At 37.5% G+C, this 12,630-nt stretch overlaps 1 protein-coding gene and 1 long non-coding RNA gene across 7 annotated transcripts in view; both read right to left on the bottom strand.

The window, feature by feature from the left end:
* kug (FAT atypical cadherin kugelei) overlaps nucleotides 1-12,630 on the bottom strand; it is a 298,979-nt gene that overhangs the window by 206,393 nt on the left and 79,956 nt on the right. The gene's annotated exons all lie outside the window — the stretch shown is intronic.
* Nucleotides 2,982-4,693, bottom strand: LOC146873220 (uncharacterized). Its single transcript, XR_014981772.1, has 2 exons — nucleotides 4,598-4,693; nucleotides 2,982-4,328 (listed from the first exon to the last, which is right to left on the bottom strand). It is a non-coding gene; the product is annotated as an uncharacterized LOC146873220 (long non-coding RNA).

Genomic DNA, 12,630 nt, shown 5'->3' with positions numbered 1-12,630 from the left:
TCACCTACACTTCTCTCATCTACGTTTAGTAACGCGAAATATTTTCACACCCCCTTTGAGAATTTCCAAGTCACGATATTGGATTTGCACAATCGATGAAATCGATATAAACGCGTTCTCGAAGTTTCGCCGGTAGGACCGAAATGTCAATCGATCTTTTCCCTCTCTCGATGAAAGAGTTGTAGTGAGGGCGAAACAAAATGCCAGAGATCTCTCTTATGTGCCGGACCTCTTTTATTCCGTTATAAACTGATGATATATAAATGTGCACACACGCACATATACACACACACACATATATATATATAAATATATATATATATATAGATTTATATATAGCTATATAAATATGTGTACATGCAAAATAAGCGTTCAAGTTTATATATGTGTGTATGTGTATATGTATATTACAACGGCACGTCCAATGAATTATTACTTGTTATCGGTGCAAACAATGGAGTCGTAGCTTTAAAACCGTACAAAGCGCTGTGGTTGTACTCACTGAACGATAGTATTATTTCACAGATATCTAATTAACTCCGCTCGCGTTCACTCCGATTGACTTTTCTTTTATCTCTCCCATCCTCCCTCAATCTTCTTTTCTGTTTCTTCTTCGGACTTTTCAACGCCGCGTCGCGCCGCGCCATTCACCACGAAAGATGCGGCACTCCTCTCTCGACCTAAATATCGAGATGAGCTCGAAAGGAATTCTTCAACGAAAGATCTTAACGTTTAACTTTTAGTTCGATAATACAACATATATACTGTACACTCTGATAATTAGTTCGAAGGAGAAGGATATGTCGTAATAGCAAGAGCATTTTCAATCGAACGAGAGAAAACGAAAAGACGATTAGAAGGGATAACTTGTGATATTGATCAAAGGGAAAAATAACCAATGAAAATAATTTCAAAGGTGGTATCATGATATTTTTTTTTGTAGAAATCGTAAAACAACCGTATGAAGTTACTAACGACTACATAAATTAACTTCATGCTCGCGTTCTCAAAATCTCTGGCAACTTTTTAAAAAGAAAAAGGAAAAAAAAAAAAAAAAAAAAAAAAGAAAAAAAAATCAAATCTCGAGATCACGCTTCGTTACCATAAATTTCATTATCACGATGCGGTCTTGAAACTGACGCGTCTTTCGGAGTAGAGCGACGAAAAATTTTTCTTTCTTCTTCTCCTTCTCTCTTCGAGAAGGAAAGAAAAAGAAGAAAAAAGAAAGAAAAAAAAAAGACGAAGAAATCCTTGGAAATTCGTCTTCCTCGAGAACAGGAACACGTTCTCGGACTATCGCCGTTATCTCTTCGCGTCCTTCGAGAGAAAGAGAAACAAAAAGAGAGAAAGAGAGAAAGAGAGAGAAAGAGAGAAAGAGAGAGAAAGAGAGAGAAACTAGCCGCTTTACTCGGTCGTGCAAGCGTCCTCTTGGTCGGCGGCAACGACACAAAGGAAAGCCCAAAGGCTGGTAATTACCAGCCATGCCGGAGAAAGGATTCCTTCTTTCGCTTGCGAAAGCACGCCGTAGCTACTCGTACGCGCAAAAACTCGCTCTCACTGGTATATCCTATCCTTGTGTCCACAGTTTTCCATTTTTGCGTTGTTGTTGTTGTTGTTGTTGTTGTTGTTGTTTGGACTGTCTTTGTTATTTTCAACATCTTTTAACAAAACTTCTTATCACCGTTAAAATGAACTCTAGCGGGAGCACGTAATGTATTACAAAACCTATTTGATGAGTTTATAGAAATAAAAATGATATAAGAAAGAAAGAACGGGATAAAAATTCTTTCAAGCATTTCAACATAGTTCGCGTTAAGTCGCAAACAAAAATATCAACGGCCAGAGCTTCAACTTTCGTAATCAAGTCGTGAAACTCGAAATCTAATAAGAAATTCAGATGGCAAAGGACCGTATCACGGTCGACCAACTTCGAACACACCCTCTCTTTCTCTCTCTCTCTCTCTCTCTCTCTCTCTCTTTTTCTTTCTTTTTCTCTGTATCGCGCTTCTGGAGAATGATTCATCGTCTTCTTTTCCTCAAAAACTTCACGCCAGTTCAACTTGACATAGAGAGAACCGAGTCCAAGCTGCATCACCGGCGCGTTCGCGTCAACTTTTCAGTTGGCCGTTCATCATTCCTTTCTCTTTCTCACTCTCTTTAGCTTGCTCGTGCACCAGAGATTCTACTGAACCAAAAAACAGAAAAGGGCAGAGAAGAAATAAAAAACACGGAAGAGAAGGGGGGTTGAAAAAGAAAGAGAGAGAGAGAGAGATAGAGAAAGAGAGAGACAGAGATAGAGAGAGAGAGAGAGAGAGAGAGAGAGAGCGAGCGAGAGAGAGAGAGAAGACACGTCACGCCGGAACGCGACGCTATTGTACACAAAACCGTGAAGGATTATCCATCCTCGCGCATGCTGCGTTTCTCATTGTTCTCTTTTCTTTCTTTCTCTTATTATCTCTCATGCTCGTTCTCATAAACGTCTACAGTTGCAATCCGCATAACACCCGGCATTCGACGACTTTCGAGGTCCAATAGCCAACAGAAGATAAGAACTTTATCTTGACGCAAACGTTTGTGTCATTTATTAATGAAAGCTCGTATGAAGATGATTAAACATAAGGGAAGAGTGCATTTTCTTCTACCAATGACGGATTTAATGCGAGTGCATTAATTATTATCATTGAAAATGGAACAAATATAATATCATTTTTTATAAAAGAATCCATGTCCATATAAAGATAACAAAACGATCGCCTTATGCATATATTCGATGTAATTTTTCGTTTTCTGAAATAAATCATGATATATATATATATTTCTTTTTTTTTTTTGAGATATGAGAGTGTTTTTACAAAGACTGTATGGAAGACACAGTTTTGTAATCTTTTCATAAAAAATGGAACTCGGATATTCGGAAAATTGATGATTAATATTGTATCTGTGAAGAATAATTGTATCTGTAATATAGAAAATAAATCGTATAACGTCAATGAACAATTTATTCATTACCTGTAAACAAAAGAAAAACTTGTATTGTAAACTATTTAAAAGGAAATAGATACATTTCTAGCAGATAAAAAAGAGAAAACGAAATTTATTGAGTATTTAATCGAAAAGAGGCTAGAGATTACAATCGTATCCATGTTAATTTCGAGTTCCAGACTCATAGGTTCGCGATTCATAGTCAGATCTCACATCGATTCTTATTTCGATTGCTTTTAAACCTTCGACACTCCTACAAAGATCGTGGTTATGCACGCGAAACCGAATTCGCATTGACTTTCCTAAACTGATAAAATCCAAAGAACAGTAACTAGAAATTCAGACATCGCTCGGAGCTATAAACGTTTCCGCCTTTGCAACTGAAAAATTGAAGCAAAAGAGAAAGAAAGAAAGAGAGAGAAAGAGAGAGAAAGAGAGAGAGAGAGAGAGAGAGAAAGTAGGAATTCTATCGTACTCCCTTCCTTTATCGTTTCGAAGGTGGCTAGCCGTTGGTGGCTCAAGAGGCATTTGTTCCCATTGACACAAATCGTGACGCCTTATCAGCCGTCTACAAGCTGCCTCTGAGCGTGCGGATCTTTCGAGAGGCTGGGAAACGCGCGGATTCTCTCGCGACGGAATCGAGAACGCGAGGTGCCGCGCGAACAAACGATATAAGGAGAGAGAGAGAGAGAGAGAGAGAGAGAGAGAGAGAGATGGATAAATAGAGAAAAGTCACTCGAAGGAGGAGAAAAGATTTGCGATTCGACGGCAAGAGAGAGAAAGAAAAGGACGAGAGCGTCGAAAGGTTTCTCGGATTCGACGCGTTGCTCGATCGCTGATCTACGGTGTCACGGGACGATCCATGGAAATCTAGAGGGTCGATCGACGATAGGATAAGGATGCAGAAGAAGGCGGACTGCGGTTTACGACCCACGCGAGATCGACCCTCTCAAGAATCTCTCTTTTTCTCTTTTTCTTTCTTTTTGTTTCAACTTAGCTTTCGAGTTAAAGAAGGAAGAACGAGATTCGAGGAAGAAAGAGATAGATAGAGAGAGAGAGAGAGAGAGAGAGAGAGAGAGAGAGAAAGAAAGAGAGAGTAAGAAGATTCGTTAAGTTAAGAGAAGAGCCGCGACGTTTTTTTCAGACAGTAGACGCATTCCAGCGCGTCGACGGGACGATATCATCTCTCGATGTCTCTTCGCTTCAACTCCTTTTCCTTCCTCCTCTCGTCCTCTTTCTTTCTTCTCTTTGCTTTTTATCCCATCTTCTTCGTCTTCTTCTTTTATACGTCATCACCACCGGATTTATTCCGTCAAGCGAGGTCTTTGCAGACTGAAAACTGCTACCTTGATCAACAGTCCCAACGTTCATGATATTTTGCAAACAAAAAGGAGTAAAAAAAAAAAAAGAAAAAAAAGAAAAAAGAAATAAAAGAAATATTTCGATAAAGATTGAAAACTAATGATGGCCGTGCAGGATAGAACAAACTTTTACACGTGATTTAATGATTTGCCGAGAATAAAAAATAAGAATAAGAGAATATAGAAAAGTTGGATCGATAGTTCATTTAACAAAGGATGAATTTATCATGATAAACGGAACAATAAATTCTCACGATCGTAGAGATGCTTCTTCCGACTTCGCTTAACCCTTCATTGACTTTCCATTTCCGAGCGCCGAATCTCTCACTCTCAACGTTCCGCGAGGAGGATCATCCGACTAGACTGTCTTTTCAACGACCAACTCGTTCCTTCTTCTTCTTCAGGCTCGCGTGGAGTCGGTCCAATGAGGACTGAGGTTAATCGCTATTTGACCCAATTTTATTCTAGCGCTTAATGCGCGCACTACGCCCAGAACAATGGAGACTTTAAACGTCATATTCTGGCACCGCATTCGCCGTCTTTCTCTCCTTTCACCTCCCCCCTCTCGCTTTCTCTCTCTCTCTCTCTCTCTCTCGTTCTCGCTAATTCGCCTCTACGAATCCTTTCTAATGTCCCACGAACTCGATTCAGAGATTTCAGGATAACGAGCTTGCGAATCGACGATTACGGGACTTTCCTCTGTCTTAACCTTAGAATCATTCTCCTCGCCGCACTTTCCGCAGAGAGAAGATTCTTAATTGCAATTAGTCACCAATCAGGCGCACGCTCACTCGATCTACTGAGAATCTTAAAGACTTAACAGATTCCTTTTTGTAACTTTTGAATGTAGGAATTTTCTTTTATACTCCGAGGATTTCTTTCTTTATTTTAATCTTTCCTTTTTTACGTCAGAAAAGTAAATCTGCATTCATTTTCTTGACGTGCAATTAATTACAATGTTGATATATCTAGACGTAGGTAAATTGCTTCGGTTCGAAATTAATTCGAATTTTATACTGAGAGAACGATTGATCAAATAATTCGTAAATTTCTCAAAGACTTTTTGAAAGTTACAAGATCCAGTCATCTAGGAGGGTCGATCAATGTCCTGCGTTCATCTTTTGGTGCGAGACTCCAGCCGTTCGCTTTCGAGGCCGGCCAATTAATTTCTCAGCTGGTCTTATCGAGATTCCTCGGCGATGGTTGCGAGCGAGAACGTTCGCGTCGAGCTTGGTTTATTCCTGGCAGTGCAAGAAAGAAGAAGGAGAGGGATAAATAGAAAGAGTAGAGGAAGAAGAGACCGAGGAAGCAGAAGAAGGAAGAAGAAAGAAATAAATATAAGTAGTGGAAGAAGCAGCCACGACGACGAAGGAAGAAGAAGAAGAAGAAGAAGAAGAAGAAAACGTAAAAGCGGGGAGGATCCACTCGCGAAGAAAGAGAGAAAGAGAGAGAGAAAGAAAGAAAGAAAGAGAGAGAGAGAGAGAGAGAGAGAGGGAGCTCGAAGAGCCTGTAGAGTCGAGGTCAACGTTCTATGGTGGTACATTGCCTCGAGGAGAGAAGAGAAAAGGCTTGCACGAAGCAGAAGAAGGAAGGAAGATATAGAAAATAAGTACGCGAAAGACTGAGAGAGAAATCTTGAACGGCATTATAGCGATAGAAAGAAAGAAAGACAGAAAGAAAGAAAGAGAGAGAGAGAGAGAGAGAGAGAGAGAGAGAGAGAGAAAGAAAGAAAGAGAGAGAGAGAGAGAGAGAGAGAGAGAGAAATATATATATGTATATATATATATATATATATAGAGAGAGAGAGAGAGAGAGAGAGAGAGAGAAAGAGATAGCATGAACGAGTCGGCGGGAGAAGGTCAGAGACGAAGAGGTGGACGAGCGAGATAAAGAGTAAGGAGTCGGAGGTAGAAGAAGAATGGCGGCGTGGCCGGAGGAGAGAAGCGTACAGGCTCGAACGGCAGGTGCATCCGATGCATGCAAGTCAAGAAAGGATAGCGCGAAAGAGCGAGAAAGAGCGAAGGTAGACTCGCGAACGAACTTGGATTCCCCATAATTATGGCCGTTCCTCGAGTTACGACCGATTTCCTGATTTTTCGTACAACTAACGACGAGTTCGCGCTACGAAATACGCTCATTCGGCAAATTTTTAGAACGTATGTATAGCCAGTTATGTACACAGACATGTGTTCTCTGGCAATCAGGTCAAAAGATTCAAATTAAAGGCCAATGATTTTTGTTTAGAAATCTCTCCCCTTTTCTTCCTATTCCTCTCCTTCGCTTTCCTATCTCTTCTTCGTTTATCTTTCTCCTGTCCTCACGACTCCAAAGGAATATTTATTTTACAAGCGAGAATCGCACCGACGTTACATTGCGCTTTCGGCACATTAATCAACGCTCGACGTTAACTTTCGGGATCGATAAACTTTTGGGTCGGTGTAATTAGCTATTTGCGGGTTGATGTGTTTTAAATAGTTTCGTTACGATCCGATGAAGTTAGAGTTTCTTCCCTCGAATGATAAATACGAAATATCGTTAAATCCAAGCTCTCTTTCGTATCATACATGGAAATTTGATATATATATATATGTATATAATTTATTTGAATAAGCATCTGATTAATCAAAAGTTTAATAATTATAAGCATTTATTATAAGCAGAATCAAGACGATAAATGATTATGAAGCGATAGGCGTCGCATCAGTTTGTGGAGAATAGAAGGTTTCATTATTTGTCTCGATTAGCTAAAAAGCTGACATTTTAAGGGGAACTACTTTGAGTTGATAAAACGATCTTCCTTTCGGAGAAAGACGTACGAACCGTAAAATCCACATAATCGATGGCTTACCAACCTTACCGCTATTGAAAAAGTCACGAAAAAAGTCGCAAGTCTCTCTCGTTCTCCTTCTCTCTATTTCTTCTTCTCTTTTGTTAGCAAAAAAGTAAAATACGAGTCGAGAGAAATGACGAGAGCTCCCCACAATGCTCGAATGGCCATCAACTGACGAGCGAGCCGGTTAAAAAAGATTATCGTTGGTGGGACATAAATCAGCATTACATAAATTAACGTTCGCACCACTTTCTCCTCTTTGCATCGCGATGAACATAACGCCCACGTTCCTAAGACTTGAATGCAGAAACGAGTTACCCTCTGTCCTCTACGATGATAATAACGCGAGGATCATCTTCGATAGACGCGTAAAAGTCATCGGATCACGTTGCCAATCGTGCAGCTTTAATATTTCGAGGCTCGCCTTTAACTCAAAATAACGAATTGTCGATTGTCGATTTACCGTAAATGATTTAACGTATATATTAACCAGGAATACGAAAAGTGGAGAAGGAACTCCGAATAATATCCCGGCGAAACGAGCTCCGCGAAGGCACTCGACGACGAGCTTTTGCGCTTTCTTGGATATTACGTACACTTACGGCACGACGATGTTAAATTAAAGGGTTCAGTACGAGTTGGAAACCTCCAAGAGAAGTTGGCCCGTTCTTCGGCCATTCTACGACGTAATTCAGAACTTGCTCGGATTAGTTGTAACTCACAGTACAACCCCCTTGTTTTCTCTTCCTTCTCCCTCTTTTCCCCCTCCTTTCAACCTCTACTCTTCTCACTATTTCTTCTTCGAGCGAAACTCGTATCGACTTCAATATAAAACGATTCTTTACCTGCCCTCTTCCTTTCAAGCACCAATTACATGAGAAAAGATTTATGCGTCGTTATCCTTAACTTTCTACTATCACTATACGGAAATATCGATTACGATTTTTGCAGTAATTAAATTAGTGAAACTCTTGATTTTGTATTTCCTCGTACCTTCCATAAGAAGACCATAAATAATAACTTGCTTAAACAATATTTCATAAAAGGATAACACATAATTACCATGGTCGATTTAATTAAAATTTCATTCTCAATGAAAAATAATATACAAATTAAAGAATTCACTTAATCGTTTCCGTTTCTGAACAAGAATCATTAGATTTGATCGTGAACGATAGATCTCGTTATAAAAGTTCCGCAAAAGCCGACGTGTCCGGTCGACAGGAGGATTTACAATCAACGTATTATTGGCCATTAATTATCGGCATACTGCCTATCGCGTCCTATTGACTTTCCACCGATTAATATAGGGTGCTGCAGCTCCAGGGCACGCCACCGATTTAAATTGCACAATGTGCGCCATTTCACGAATCGGTGAGCGCGATTATGATTAATTTTGCCGATTCGATCGAAACCAAGCATTTCAAAGACAATAAATTAATATCATCGATATATAAGCACAACATGGGGAAATGAAAAAACATTTGTTCCACTTAGTCTTTTCATGTTCTTTCGATAGCCACGTTTCATGAAACAACATTTTATCCGATCTAAAGAAATGAAAAAATTCTTATCGACATCACGATGTTTTTCTTCTACGAAACACGAAGAAGCTTATCTCAAGTCACGATGATAGAAACTCCAAGAAATATGTTCAAGGTGCGAGAGCGGAATCTTATCTAAGCCTATTCAAACAGGAAGGGAAATACGGTTAATATACTCTTCGAGTGAAGTAAAAGGAAGGTAGAAATTACTTAGAATTTCAATTTACTTTTTTAAACTTCACGATATTACGTACATAAAAAAAAATATATATATATAATATCTTTTTATAATATATATAATTGTATATCTTTATAATTAACGAAGATAATACCAATCTTTAATTGAAAATGACGGATAAATTTGTATTTTCTCTTTGATACGCTACGTTCGAGATAATCCACACTTTCTGTTATATCTTTTCTCTTTTCATTTACGCAAATTCATTACAATCTGCTTCCTTTTCGAATATTTCTTCTTGATTTCAAAAACTCGTTAAAATTCGTAGCACTAACATAGCCAGTCGTGTCCTGCTTTTAAACGTGAACATTTCATCGAAATAATAATACCATGTCCGTGATATTTATTTCCCACTCGCTGCTCGTAGAGAGATTTAATAAGATACGTTTACTAAATCAGTTCAAATAAGCCAGCATATTGTACTTTACACTTCTTAAAATATAACTCAACATTCAGTTTAAATTAATATTTCGAAAAAGTTCCATGATATAACCTTTTGAAGTAAATTTAATTAATCCGAAGAAGAAAGAGTTTTCATTAAAAACAAAATGTAAAATTTTTACAGCAATATTCTCGGTATAATGGTTGTCCTTTTCTTTCAGATTAAATTCGTAATTATTAGAAATATTAAACAAAAGATTATTTCATTTAATTTGTTAAAAGAGCGATGAAAAGGTACAACGATCATTGCTTTTCTCACCTTTTCTATCTTACGAAAATGAATCTTTCGGATTGCAGGCACGCTTTTACGAAAGGAGAAAAAATAAAAAGAAAAAAAAAAAAAGAAAGAAAGAAAGAGTGGGAAAGGAAATGTTTTCCTAAAGCAAGAGACTCCTCGGGCAGTAGCGTGACAAACGACGCTCCGCAAAAAGCTTTCATACGAAATCGCATCGTCCGGGCGCGGCGCTTTAACGAGCGGAAGACACAACTATGAGAGGAGGAGAAGGAAAAAAGAGAAGCTGGAAAGTACTTGGACGAAAATATTGTCTGAAAAAGGAGGAGAGGACGTAGAAGAGAGAGTAATAAGACTCCCGCGCGTATTTCGGTGCTTCATCCTTCCATACTTTTTTTGTTGTTCCTCTGAAGCTGAGAATGGATGCGGTTTCGTACCGTGATTCTTTCAATCAACTTTCAGCGATCATTCAAACAAATTTTTGGGGAATTTTGGTTGGTATATATAAAAAGAAAAATTAAAAAAAAAAAAAAATTAAACAAATTTTTTTTTATATAAAATCTCAACATCTCGTAAAAACCCCGCAAAAAATTATGCGTTAATTCGGTTATTTTAACTTTTATTATTTTCTTTTTTTTTCTTTAATTTTTCATTTTCATTTAATATTGAAATTATCTTCTACTTTTTGCGGATAAATTTTTAAATTACCAATCGCAACATTCATGTAATATACGTACATACGTATTAACGTCTAAAATAGCTTTCGTACTTTTATCGAATGTAGGAAAACTTTTGCGTGAAGTCGACGGCTTTCAAAGTTTGCGATTATGTCGTAAAAGCCGAGTTCACGTAGGAAGGCTATAAAGAAAGTTCCCCGGATAATTATATCTTGTATCGGTCGTTCAATCAAATGCGACTGAGATGCTAGGATATCTACTAGAAGATTATAAAACTTCGGTTAGATCGAAAGAACAGGTTGACTCGTGCGCTGTAAAGTAAAATTAAAGAAAACGTTGGAAATAATGACAATTAATTTATCGAGTTTTCTAAAAAATATCAATAATGTTATGGCAAACAATAACGTTGATCTTATTTTTAATAGTTCTTGACGTATTGCACGCAATTTCCACTTCGATTGGTTAATTGATAATCATTTAAGAGGCACTTTCTATCTAATAGAAAAATTCTTACTAATAAATCAATCATGTTATCGTGACATTAAGAAACTCAATTTTACGATACATTCTGATAGTTCGAGCCTTCAGCTAGTGATTTATCTCATCGATTTTTCAATGTATGTGCACTTGATAAATGCATCTTTACTGAAGCACTTTGCTCTACTTTCGATTGACAAATAGGAGATACGTAACGAACCATGGAAATTTGAATAAAGAAGTATTCACGAACTGAGTTTTCACGATAAAAATCATGAATACGAATGTAAAAAAAAAATTCTGAAATCCTTTCTCTCGAGCATTCGGAAACAAAAGTCAAAAAAATACATTGATAAAAGGATCAAACGAAGCGAAAGACAGAATTCAAAATACATTCTATTTCGGACGATTTTCCAGGTTTAAGAAAACTTCAATGAAACACAAAAGAAGATTTTTTCATGGAATGTTTGCGATATAAATATAAAAATCGTCGAAATCGTCATTCTTTTATATTTTTGTTCTTTTTTTGCGAAGCACGAAATGACAAACTCTTTTCTAAATCGATATATAATATTGAAATAAAAAGAACAAGAAAAATAGAAGCCAAAAAGTGTTTAGGTCAAAAAAAAAAAATAAAAAACATAAAAAAAATAAAAAAAAATAAAAAAAAAAATAAAAAGAAAGGAAAAGAAAATATGACCTGGAAACCCACTTGTTGTTAAAATAATACCGGTCCCTTTGGAGAGTAAGAAAACGCGATGCGCTCGAAAGGAGGAATTGGAGCGTCTTTAGTGACAGTAATTTGAAACGACAGGGTTCCAATTAAAGCTCTTTAGGGGTAGGTCGGAAACTGTTGGTAAGACAGCATCAACGGCTCCCACTTGCCGCCGGCGAACAATGTCGAATTCAGGTGCCTTAAACCTCTGCCCTTTCTTGCTTTCTCTCTCTCTCTCTCTCTCTCTCTCTCTCTCTCTCTTTCTATCTTTCTTCTCTCTCTTCTCACTCTCCCAATCCCCCTCTTGCACTCGTTCCTGCTTTACCTCGTTCTCCATCTCCTACGGCTGTCTTGAAACTCCATGCCACGGTCCCGAATTTACATATCGTTTTATAATGGGCGTACCGCAATTGAATTTAATCCGTGAGTTACGGGCGACAGGTAGAATGCTTTTATAAATATTTAGCTTCCGCATGCAGGTACATCATTGATCGAAATTGCTTTTGTACACTGAGAATACGTAGAAACGATTTTGATTATCAGTTTACACGATGTGACATTAATAATGGATATTATAGAGAGGGAGAGAGAGAGAGAGAGAGAGAGAGAGAAAGATAATTTTTTTGAAAAACATAATTCTCTTTGAAGAATTTTGAAAATGCGAATACAAGGGCCTTCACCAAAGTGAAATGTAATTATATAAAAATATGTAAAACAGCAGTAGAAGTATTAAAAGAATAAAAAGAAAATAAGAAAAGAAGCAAAAGGTGAGAATTCTTGAGAAATTACGAAATGGCGACGTTCTTAGCTCGACGAAGTAGATAACGAACAACATAAAGGGTCGAGAAAAGAAATGGAAAGGAAAGAACCTTTATATTTCCGTCAAGTCTCCTCGCTTTTATGTATAAAAGACGCCCGTTAAAATTTCGTAATGTCCAATTGCCGTACCTCTTACAACTTGGATTTCGTATTAAATCAAGAAAAAGACAAATTAAATACTTCATTGACGTTACCTCTAGCAATAATCTCTAGCAAGTAGAAGTAAAGACAAAAATTGAGAGAGAGAAAGAGAGAGAAAACTAAAAAGTAAGGGAGACAAAGAAAAGGAGAACAAAATTATGTATATTTATCTC

This window comes from Vespa mandarinia, chromosome 2, assembly GCF_050613455.1.
Source record: "Vespa mandarinia isolate Hongniang chromosome 2, ASM5061345v1, whole genome shotgun sequence".
NCBI lineage: Eukaryota > Metazoa > Arthropoda > Insecta > Hymenoptera > Vespidae > Vespa > Vespa mandarinia.
This window is presented reverse-complemented; position numbering and strand designations above follow the sequence as displayed.